We start from the raw sequence: 10184 nt of genomic DNA, 5'->3' as shown, positions 1-10184 counted from the left end.
CCCTATTTTTTCAACCTCATGCATTTGCAAAACCCACTGGCTACCCACGCCCAGCTTTTGTCATGCAAAAGAACTTATATAAACCTCCAAAGCTCAGCAACAATTAGGTGACACAGGAGGTGTTGTTGACAGTTGTGATAATGGGTGAGGCATCGCCAAGACTCAGTTGCAACCTGTGCCGATCGCGATGGGAGATAACTTGGGATCTGGCCATACCGGTCGGATGAGAATCCCGGTTGCCAGCTTCTTGTTTTTCACGCTGCTCCCATCTTCGAGCTGGTCTTAAAATTGGAGCCAAAATTCCCGTCCCCTTAAGAAGAATCCCAGGTGGAAAGATTTAAGAGGTCATGATGGACAAAGAACTCAATGTGAGCTCCCGGCGTGACGCTGTACCTCAAAGGGCTTACGCGGAGATTTTACCTCTGTATCGGTGAGACCGATACTGGAACCCTGCGTCCACTTCTGGCACGCGCATGTTAAAACGGCCGTTCAAAGAATCAGAGAGGAGCCACAAAAACGATCCGAGGGCCAGAGAAAATCATGGGAAGCTTACAGAGCTCGGCCTGTTTAACTCGCTGGGGCGGTGCCTTGATTTGGGTGGAGCAGAGAAACACACACACACGTCTCAGCATCCGTGCGGCGTGGTCGATGCCTATACATTCACCGCAGTCGCCACCTTGCTTCTGGCGCTTCCGGGCCGCTGAGCTCGGGCAAACGTGGTGGCGGCCACGGCCGAGTTTGCTAGCCGGCTGGCTTTTATGGCAGCCAAGGGACGAGAAAACAGGGTGACACGTTTGGGGGACATTTGTACCCCACACACACACTTCCTGGGGTACCCAGGGCTCCCTCTTCACCACCTGCCAACTGGGGTTCAGCCCAGGAGTGCCGGAAGCTACCTAGACGTGGGGGGCCACCAGGGCCCAAGCCATGGCCCCGCTCCCTGGTCCACCCCTCACCCTGAGGCCCTACTCTCACTCCGGCTCTCCCCCCGAGGCCCCGCCCTCACTCCGCCTCTCCCCTGAGGCCCCGCCCCCCACTCGCTCCTCTCCACCCCCTCCTCCCATCACTCGCCCTTAAGGCAGATAAAAAGTGGCAGGGCCATGCCCTGCTCCCCATTCTGGCACCCCTGGTTCCATCAGCCGCAGGCAATACAAGCCCCGCCCTCTAGGCCTTCGCAGAGCCCCGCTCTCCTATAATAATATATGGGGATACACCCACCTCACAGAGCCGGAAGGGACCTTGGAGGTCATCGAGTCCAGTTCCCTGTCTTCACTAGCAGGACCAATTACTGATTTTGCCCCAGATCCCTAAATGGCCCCCTCAAGGATTGAACTCACAACCCTCACGCTAGGGATTAGCAGCAGGCAAGCTCCTGGCCTTGACCGTCTCCCTGGTCCAGTGGACGCTTGCAGAATTTACAGATATCTGCGTCTGAGGACGGCGGGCACCCCTGCTTACCAGTTCCAGCTTAGCACGCGGCCCTTAGAGAGGCTGCTAGTGACAGCTGGTCAGTGAGCGTGTCACACAGCAGAGAGGGCCGAGTGACAGCAAGGAGAAGCCTTGGAAACCACCAGCTGCCTGCGTGGAAAGTGACGCCCGAAGCCGCAGTGTAGAGCCTTGACTTAGCCAACAAGATACTCTCCTGTCTAGCTAAAGATTGCTCAGCGACTGCCCTTCCGGCGATTTACAGCCAGGTTTGGCTGTGATCCTCTGGCCACCAGGCAAACGCAGGGTCAACTTGCTTCCTAGGCGAATTATCCTGCCAGTCTCTTTGCCCCAGAACAACCCGTTGTCCTTATTCCAAAACCCGGCACCCACTGCTTAATTTGTGCCAGGGCTGAGCCCCGGCTCCTCTGGGCCTGGCAGTTCACAGGCCCGGCACCTCTGGGCTCAGCCGTTCAGAGCCCCGGCACCTCTGGGCCTGGCAGTTCACAGGCCCGGCACCTCTGGGCTCAGCCGTTCAGAGCCCCAGCACCTCCGGGCCTGGCAGTTCAGGGCCCCCGCACCTCTGGGCTCGGCAGTTCAGAGCCCCGGCACCTCTGGGCCTGGCAGTTCAGAGCCCCGGCACCTCTGGGCCTGGCGGTTCAGAGCCCCGGCACCTCTGGGCCTGGCGGTTCAGAGCCCCGGCACCTCTGGGCCTGGCGGTTCAGAGCCCCGGCACCTCTGGGCCTGGCGGTTCAGAGCCCCGGCACCTCCGGGCCTGGCGGTTCAGGGCCCCGGCACCTCTGGGCTCGGCTGTTCAGAGCCTGGGTTAGAAAGAGAGGAAGTTTGCAGCAGCCGGGGGAGAGGCTACTGTCACTCTCTGACTCTGAGAGAAGAGAGGAGAAAACCCCAGGGGAGCTGTGGGGAAAGGAGGCATGAGTTGACGCCCAGAGAAACAGCAGCCAGGAAGGGGACTGTGCAGACCTTGGCTGGCGGTTAAAGGGTCTGGGCTGCAACCCGGGGTACAGGATTTCTCTGCCAGCCACGGGCACAGGACCGTCAGAGGCCCCACAGGGACAGCTGGTCCGGGGAGACTTTGATACCGCGGAGGTGGGGGGACGATGTGGTGAGCCGGCCGGAGGGCTGAGTCGGGAATAGGAGGCGCTGTGACACACAGGAACAGAGCGCATCACAGCGGCGGAGTGGTCGCCAGCAGAGGGCGCCGTGTGCGAAGGAAGCCGCCACGCCACGCCTGGCCAGGAGGAGGCGCTCTTGTGACAGGGTGAGACGCACAATACGCTTCGCACAAGCGAGCGGGCAGATAGCGTTACCCCCACCCCCCCCCACCCGAGAGAAACCCGCCCGAGGCCTGGGCACCTCCTGCCTTAACTTTCTGGCTTGAAGAACAGAATTTGCAGTGTCGTTACACAACTCCTTCGATATTCTCCATGCACCCAGCTTGCAAGGATTGTGACGGCCAGCGGGCTCTCGGCAGAGATGTCACATGCTCCCCCCCTTTGTGGAGCTAATATTCAGACATCTGACCTAGGGGATCCCTGTGAAATCCTCTGCACCCCATGCCCTTTGCCAGCTGGCGGCTGGTGGTCGCACGGGCGATTAACCATTAGAACAGACCCTGATGTACAGCAGCTGACGGCCCATCCCTTGACGGCTTCCTAGGCAGCCTGGGCACCTATCCGGAAAATGCATTAGCCCAATGCAAGTTACAGGATTCAATAGAGGAGGACGCAGGAGAAATTTTCTAGCCCGTGAAATATGGGCGGCCGGACTAGGTGATTGAACAGCCCCTTCTGGCCTTAACTAGTGAGGATTCAGCTTTCTCCCTGTGGTTTGGTCCTCCGACCAGCGTTCTGGCAGCCCTAGCAAATTCATCACACCGATGCTTCCCTGCGGGGCGAGGCGGCCCATTGCACCAGCCGGCCCCTAGAGGGCAGCATGGAGAAGCGATGCCGTGTTGGCTCGACGGACAGGCTTCTGAGTGAAATCTCTGAGTCACGTTGGCCAAACTGGTGGCCGCTTGGTCTCCAAAGAGCCCGAGGCGCCAGCCGTCGAGCCGAAGGGCGAAGAAAGTGAGCAGGCGCCGTGCTTGGGTTCTACGCTCTTCAGGCCAGGGGCTGTCCTTCTGCTCTGCGCTTGCACCAGCATGGGGAAGTGGTGAACACCGCTTCCCGCGAGCTGTTTGATGACACCACATTTAACAGGGGTAGGAATATGATCTCGGTGACACACACACACACCGATTTCAGCGTACAGCCGCTAAAGATCAGGCACTTCTCTCTTGCCCAGAAAGCAGGGGCTGTAAGAATAGCCGTGCCCCGAAATCAGAGCCGTGGGCCCACCTCTGAGATCCGCCGCCCAAATCCTTCCCAGAACCCAAAGCAGGAAGTGGGTGTGAAGCAGCGATGGGGAAATCAGCTGGGACCTTGCATAGCCGGGGTGGGAATAAATCCTGTGGGCGGCGAGAGGAAGGGAACAACAGCACACGGCTGCCATTGATTGGGGGAATATGCGTCATTTGAGGAAGGCCTCGGCGTTATGGTTTCCTCTTGATATACGGGCCAGGGAGATTTCTGGGCAGTGGAGTGTTTTGAGAGCTGATTTGCATACCTGTAAGTGGCAGCATGATGCACAGAGCATTTTAGACACTAGACCCCACTACCCTCCCAGCCCTAAAGATAGAACCCAGGAGTCCTGGCCCCCAGCTCCCTGCACCGGTTTCCTTTGCCTCACAGAGTGAAAGGTCAAGAAGTCAAGGCCTCTTGGCGGAGACAGGCAGGCACTCCCCAGTAATGGCAGCCTTGCTGGCCAGCTTGGCATGGCGACAGGCCTATGATTTCTGGGAGCCACCCTGGGAAGGGCTGCTGTAACCACTCAGCCTGACTGCTGCACCCCCTCCCTCCTGTTTGACATGCTCAGTCACCCCAGCCTGGCAGGGATTAGCTTGGCAGCGTTTTGTGCTGATCCCAGCGGCCATAATTAACACTAGTGATGTAATCTACTAGCCCTCAGACCCCTCCCACAGGAGGGAGAGATCCTGGGAGTCCTGGCTCCCAGCCCCCTCTGCTCTAACCTACCAGCCCCCACTCCCCTCCCAGAGCTGGGGAGAGAACCCAGGAGTCCTGGCTCCCAGCCCCTCCCCCCTGCTCTAACCCAGCAGACCCTTCTAGGCAGGGGCCTAGGAGATGGGGCAGGGTTGTGTGTGTCCCCTAGTGATCAGAACACTATTTTCCTGTCCCCCTAGTGCCTCAAGGCTGTGGGCCTCGAACTCGTGCCTCCCACACCCCGGGGCTGGTGGTTCCGGTGCATCACTTGGGCAAGGGTATCAGCTAGCCTACTGCCCAGCGCCACCCTGCCTTGCCTCTCCAGCGGTTCTTCCCCCTCACTCACAGGCTCTCCGCGGTCTGCTCCGGGTGGCACGGGGCTCCAGCTGTGCTCCTGCAGGACCTACCAGTGGAGATCAGCTCCCGTTCACAGGCCTCCCTGACTGAGCTTCGCTGCACCTCCACTGACAGCCTGCCAGGCAGGTGTGACTGGGTGAGGCCTCCGGGCCCAGAGATGCTCCTTAACCATCTGTTTCCCAGTGTGAAGTTTGTACAGCCCATCACAGGTCCAGAAGACGGTCCTTCCAGCCAGGGCCCCAGGAGACATGGTCCTTCCAGCCAGGGCCCCAGGAGACGTGGGCCTTCCAGCCAGGGCCCCAGGAGACGTGGGCCTTCCCGCCAGGGCCCCAGGAGACGTGGGCCTTCCCGCCAGGGCCCCAGGAGACGTGGGCCTTCCCGCCAGGGCCCCAGGAGACGTGGGCCTTCCCGCCAGGGCCCCAGGAGACGTGGGCCTTCCCGCCAGGGCCCCAGGAGACGTGGGCCTTCCCGCCAGGGCCCCAGGAGACATGGGCCTTGGCTGCAGGTGATGTCTTCTGTACAAGCTCATTCGCGCTGGGATAATATGCAAGGTGCTTTGCCGTACGGGTCCATGGAAAACAAGAATTCCATTTTGAAAAGACAAAGAGGTTACTTTTTTCAATCCCCGTCATCATGAAACTCAGACCCAGCTTCCAGTTCTCGCGATGCCTAATATAGTGAAGGGACACGATGCAGGGTCTTCTGCCCCACCCCCCAAAGGAGTGCCCTGCTCACACCGCTATTGGTGCTTCTGGGGCCTTGCTCTTGGCCTAGGACAGTGGTTTCAATCTTCTTTCATTTGCAGACCCCTAAACACTGTTGAATGGAGGGCCCCCCTTTGCAAGCCTTAGACAGTCTGCAGACCACAGGTTGAAAACCACTGCTCTAGAAAGTCCATCCTGGACCTGAGAAACTTTCCTGACAAAAATTCCATCCAATTCAAGATGTTGATCTGGAAAGTTTTGCCAAATCGGCATTTTCCAACCAAAAAAAAAGTTGCAGTGAAACTCTCCCGAGCAGCTCTACTGTAAGTAGGTCTTCCACACGTGCTCAGTGCAGCTGATATCACTGCCAAGGGGACGCTGTCTTGCAGAAATGACTTGGGCCTGTGAAAGCTAACTCCCTTCAGTACCTCAGGTGATCCTTGTATTGGTAAAACAATCTACTGATCATGTATGAAACCTGATCCCCAAAGCCTCCTCATTTGCCAAATTCAAAGGGATTCTCCCCAGAACACTGCAAGGCATCTCGCTAGCCTCGGGGCTACTTCCCTGCCAAATGGCTGCTTTCTAGCTCCACTCACTTCACTGCCTCCAAATAGCAACATTCCCTGGTCAAATCCGCCCTGCTCCATCACATTGCGACTGTCACCTGACACGCTAAATTTACTTCTGAGCCCATTTTCTCTGCCTTGTTGAGCCAGACACGCTCGCCTGCTGCAACACAGACCCAGGTCTGGTCCATGCCCCTAAAACTGCAGGCTTTAACCAAAAACTGCTCAGTAGGTCACCTATCTCCAGCACCCAGACACCCAGTTCTCAATGGGATCCAAACCCCAAATAAATCTGTTTTACTCTGTATAAAGCATATACGGGGTAAACTCATAAATTGTCCGCCCTCTATAACACCGATAGAGAGACATGCACAGCTGTTTGCTCCCCCAGGTATTAATCACTCACTCTGGGTTCATTAATAAACAAAAGTGATTTTATTAAGTATAAAATAAAAAGTAGGATTTAAGTGGTTTCAAGTAATAACAGACAGAACAAAGTAAGTCACCAAGCAAAATAAAGTAAAAATATGCAAATCTAAGCCTAATCTCACCCTCAGAGATGTTCCAATAAGCTTCTCTCACAGACTAGACTCCTTCCTAGTCTGGGCCCAATCCTTTCCCCTGGTACAGCCCTTGTTAGTTCCAGCAGACATCTTCGGTGGAAAGCAGGGGTGTTCTCATGCCTGCGACCCCCTTTTTTCTGTTCCACCCCCTTTGATATCTTTGGCACAAGGCAGGAATCTTTTGTCTCTCTGGGTCTCCACTCCTCCTTCTCAGTGGAAAAGCACCAGATTTAAGATGGATTCCAGTATCAGGTGACATGGTCACATGTCCTGTGAGACCCCAGCTTCCATTCTTCCAGGGCTGGCCCGCACACACCCAGGAAGGTTTGCAAGTAAACAGAGCCATTTACAACCAATTGTTCCCGTCAATGGGAGCCATCGAGATTCCAGGCCACCATTAATGGTCCACACTTTGCATAATTACAATAGGACCTCAGAGTTATACTTCACATTCCTAGTTTCAGATACAAGAGTGATACGTGCATACAAATAGGGTGAACACGCTGTAGATTATAAGCTTTGTAATGATACCTTACAAGAGACCTTTTGAATAAAGCAGATTCCAGTTACATGATATTTACACTCATAAGCATATTTCCATGAAACATTATGAAATGCAACGTCCCAACTTCCCTTTTTTTATTTTATTTTTTTAATTAATCCTGCGGCCTGTCAATTTCATTGGGTGGCCCCTGGTTCTTGTGTTATGTGAAGGGGTAAATAACACTTCCCTAGTCACGTTCTCCACACCACTCATGATTTTATAGCCCTCAGTCACATCTTCTCTTGGTCATCTGTTTTCTAAGCCGGACAGCCCTCATCTTTTTAGTCTCCCCTGGTGTGGAAGTCGTTCCGTACTTCTGATCATCTTTGCTGCTCTTCTCTGAACCTTCTCCACTTCCACTGTATCCTCCCTGAGATGGGGCAGAACTGGACCCAATATTCAAGGTGTGGGCACACCATGGCTTTAGATAGTGGCATTATGATATGTTCTGTCTTGTCCCTCCCTTTCCTAATGGCTCCTAACATTCTGTTCACTTTTTCACCACGGCTTCATGCAGCGCTGAAGTTTTCAGAGAACCATCCACAGTGACTCCAAGATCTCTTGCTTGTTTCTTGTTCTCGGCAACTCCCAGTGGCAGGGAATCCTGCTGACTAATCACACGATGGCTGGGAAACAATCTCCTTTTATCATGTTCATATTTCCCAACAGTTCAATATGATTGAACGTTATGAGACACGATGGATTTTTTTGGCTAGCTGATGATTCCAAAAAACCTGCAGGGGGGGAAGGGGGGAGGGGAGAGTTTAAGGTGGCACCAAAAATGAATTTTTTTGAAACTTTCTTCAAATCAGGGAGCAGGGGGAGGAGAGGGAATTGTTTCAAGTTAAATCAAACAGTTTGTTTCAACAAAATCAAAATATTTTTGTTTGCTTTTAGACCATTTTAAATGTTTTTAAATAAAATAAAATAAAATGTTGAGAGAAAGGGTCTCCTATGGATTTGTAAGTTCTATCACTGGCTCTGCGAGTGGGTTAGAGCAGAGGGGACTAGAGGCCAGGACTCCTGGGTTCTCTCCCCGGCTCTGGGAGAGGAGTGGGTTAGAGCAGAGGAGCTGGGACTCTTGATGGGTATTCCCAGATCTGTGAATCTGTGAATCTCTCCCCTGCCTCGGTTTCCCCCTCTTTCAAATAGCTATACTACCACCTCAGCCTCCTTTGCCAATCATGCCAAGACTTGAGCACACAATGCTGCCGCCCAACACGATTATCCCAGGCGGGCTACACATGGCAAAGAGTGATCTGCCCACGCTCCCCATTGTTCCTTATTTCCCGGCAACATTTCTAGGTTTCGCTGTCCTCCCACTCCAATTACAGAGCCAAGAACAATTTCCTGGCCAGCTCTTCCCTCCCTTAATATTCACCCTTCTAGGCATCCTGGGCCAGAGACACCAGTCAGACTGGAGGTGGGCTGTGTTATGTTTTACTGGTATCTCCTCCCGGAGTAGGCGTATCAGTTGGCCAGGTGTTGGGTGTGCCATCAATCAAGCTAACAGGCTTTGCCAACCAGAAGATCAAGCTCTCTTATCACATGTGAATGCACAGAGCTGCTGCTTAACCCTCTGTTCCCAGTGTGGGGTTTGCACAGCCCATCACAGGTCCAGGAGACCGTCCTTCCAGCCACATAAGAACATAAGAACGGCCATACTGGTCAGGACAAAGGTTCATCTAGCCCAGTATCCTGTCTTCCGACAGTGGCCAATGTCAGGTGCCCCAGAGGGAATGAACGGAACAGGGAATCATCAAGTGATCCATCCCCTGTCGCACATTCCCAGCTTCTGGCAAACGGAAGATAGGGACATGATCCTGGCTCATAGCCATCGAGGGACCTATCCTTCATGAACTTATCTAGTTCTTTTTTGAACCCCATTATAGTCTTGGCCTTCACACCATCCTCCGGCAAAGGGCTCCACCGGTTGACTGTGCGTTGGGTGAAGAACTATTTCCTTTTGTTTGTTTTAAACCTGCTGCCTATTATTTTCATCAGGTGACCCCAGCCCTTGTGTTTTGAGAAGGAGTAAATAACCCTTTCTTATTTACTTTCTCCACACCAGTCATGATTTTATAGTCTTCTACCATATTCCCCCTTAGTCGTCACTTTTCCAAGCCAAAAAATCCCAGGCTTATTAATCTCTCCTCATACGGCAGCTGTTCCAAACCCTAATCATTTTTGTTGCCCTTCTCTGTACCTTTTCCAATTCCCGTATATCTTTTTTGTGATGGGGCGACCACACCTGCACGCAGTATTCAAGATGTGGGCGTACCATGGATTTATATAGAGGCAAGATGATATTTTCTGTCTTATTATTGATCCCTTTCTTAATGATTCCCAGCATTCTGTTCACTTGTCTGACGGCCGCTGCACATTGAGTGGATGTTTTCAGAGAACTCTCCACAGTGACTCCGAGATCTTTCTTGAGTGGTAACAACTAATTTAGACCCCATCATTTTATATGTATAGTTGGGATGATGTTTTCCAATGTGCATCACTTTGCATTTATCAACATTGAATTTCATCTGCCATTTAGTTGCCCAGTCACACAGTGTTGTGAGATCCCTTTGCAGCTCTTCGCAATCAGCTCTGGGTTTAACTATCTTGAATTGTTTTGTATCATCTGCAAACTTTGCCACCTCACTGTTTGCCCCCTTTTCCAGATCATTTATGAATCTGTTGAATGGGACTGGTCCCGGTACAGATCCCTGGGGGACACCACTATTCACCTCTCCCCATTCTGAACTGACCATTTATACATACCCTTTGTTTCCTGTCTTTTAACCAGTTACCAATCCATGAAAGCACCTTCCCTCTTATCCTTTCTTAGTCTGTGTCAGCAAAAAGAAGGAGTACTTGTGGCACCTTAGAGACTAACAAATAAATGTGTTACTCTCTAAGGTGCCTCAAGTACTCCTCGTTCTTTTTGAGTTTCATTAGTACCACGGTCAACA

Source organism: Mauremys mutica, chromosome 4 (assembly GCF_020497125.1).
Source record: "Mauremys mutica isolate MM-2020 ecotype Southern chromosome 4, ASM2049712v1, whole genome shotgun sequence".
NCBI lineage: Eukaryota > Metazoa > Chordata > Testudines > Geoemydidae > Mauremys > Mauremys mutica.
The sequence above is the reverse complement of the archived record's forward strand: the minus strand, read 5'-3'. Positions refer to the sequence as shown.